A 2463-nucleotide genomic window follows, 5' to 3' on the forward strand; every position below is an offset into this window, starting at 1 on the left:
CACACACACACACACACACACAGCTTTAACCTTTTCTTATAATTAACATGTTAAAATCACTAATACATATATCAGGAATTGACTTCCTTCCTTAAGATAAGACAAAAGGGCTTGGTAAACACACACACACAAACACACACACACACACACACACACACACACAAACACACAGAATATAGCCCTGCATTCTATAAATCCAACCTGCTATTAAAATGGCTTCCACTTCAAGCTGAGAATTCTGTCACCTCTTTCTGGCTTGTAAACACACACAAACACACACACATACACACACACACGTACAGTACACACACATACACACACACCTACACACACAAACACACATACACACACATACACACAAACACACATACACACACACATACACACACACACACACACATACACACACACTCTCACAAACACACGTACACACACACACACACACACACACACACACACACACACACACACACACACACAGGTGTCTCAGATGCTGTCTTGTGTAACTGGATTTTTTTTCTCCACTCCCCTTAGAGTTAAAGAAACTCTTTTATTCAGTAACGGTTCTCTCTCTGAGTTAGACCACGTGTACGTGTCAGAGACATGAAAGGAAAGGTCTAATGAGGTGAGCAGGATACGCCAGGATACACCTTCCACCGCAGCCTGATTTCCCTCTCCCAGAGCGAGCGTTTGTGGCCGTGTGGCAGTTAGCAAATAACTTAGAAGCAGCTGCAACAAATTGAAGAAAGCTGAGCATTTAGACAGTCCTAGTCCTAGTCCACAAGTTGACCAGTGTGCTTTACATCAATGCAAAAAAAAAAACAATAAAATATCAATAATAGATAAAAAAACATAGAACACAAGCACACAATACATTCATTTTCTACCGCTTATCCGAACTACCTCAGGTCACGGGGAGCCTGTGCCTATCTCAGGCGTCATCGGGCATCAAGGCAGGATACACCCTGGACGGAGTGCCAACCCATCACTGGGCACACACACTCTCATTCACTCACGCAATCACACACTACGGACAATTTTTCAGAGATGCCAATCAACCTACCATGCATGTCTTTGGACCGGGGGAGGAAACCGGAGTACCCGGAGGAAACCCCCGAGAGCACGGGGAGAACATGCAAACTCCACACACACAAGGCGGAGGCAGGAATCGAACCCCCAACTCTGGAGGTGTGAGGCGAACGTGCTAACCACTAAGCCACCGTGCCCAGCACACAATACAGTACAATAAAATTTCATCCTGGACCATATGCTGGTTCAAAAAGGTACGTTTTTAACCTAACTTTAAAAAATTATATGGAAGGAGAGAATCTAATACTAACAGGCAACGCATTCCACAGTCTGGGAGCAGCTACTGTAAAGGCACGATCACCCCTACTTTTCAGCTTTGATTTCGGAATTGCTACCAGTCTCTGATTAGATGACCGGAGAGACACAACTGGACGATGTTCTGTCAGTAAATCGGAGAGATATGAAGGGGCCAAACCGTTTAAAGATTTAAATACTAATAGAAGAATTTTAAAATCAACACGGTATCGTACCGACAACCAGTGCAGAGAACGTAGTACAGGAGTAATATGGTCTCCTTTTTAGTACATGTCAAAAGTCTTGCCAGAAGTCAGATATCCTGTACCTGTGGTGTGTCTTTAACACAATAAAATAGTATAGAGTGCACCGTTAAACCTTAAATGTATAGCAAAGTAATTCAAAATATTTTAGAAAAAGTATTTAAAATATGTTTTACTTCTTCAGGAATTCATTCTCGATATTACTTTATTACTGAAATAAAAAAAAGTAAATAAATAAATAATAAAAAAAACTATTTAAATATACTGTTACTATTTTAAAATACGTCTTACTTATTGCTGATTATTACTCGGTATTTAATTACTCAAATAAAAAAAATACCTAGTAATAAAAAAACAGCAAAAAAACAAAAAAAAAAATCTTCTTACAAAAAAAATAAATAAAGAATATTATTTTACTTTTAAGTCCTATATTACCTCAGTATTATTTTTTAATACACAAATAAAAATTAAATAAAAAGTAAATACTTAAGTAATCCTTCACTCATTCATTCATCTTCTACTGCTTATCCGAACTACCTCGGGTCACGGGGAGCCTTCATCGGGCATCAAGGCAGGATACACCCTGGACGGAGTGCCAACCCATCGCAGGGCACACACACACACTCTCATTCACTCACACAATCACACACTACGGACAATTTTCCAGAGATGCCAATCAACCTACCATGCATGTCTTTGGACCGGGGGAGGAAACCGGAGTACCCGGAGGAAACCCCCGAGGCACGGGGAGAACATGCAAACTCCACACACACAAGGCGGAGGCGGGAATCGAACCCCCAACCCTGGAGGTGTGAGGCGAACGTGCTAACCACTAAGCCACTGTGCCCCCCTACTTAAGTAATAAAAAACATTATTA

Source organism: Tachysurus vachellii, chromosome 6 (genome assembly GCF_030014155.1).
Source record: "Tachysurus vachellii isolate PV-2020 chromosome 6, HZAU_Pvac_v1, whole genome shotgun sequence".
NCBI classification, from domain to species: Eukaryota; Metazoa; Chordata; class Actinopteri; order Siluriformes; family Bagridae; genus Tachysurus; species Tachysurus vachellii.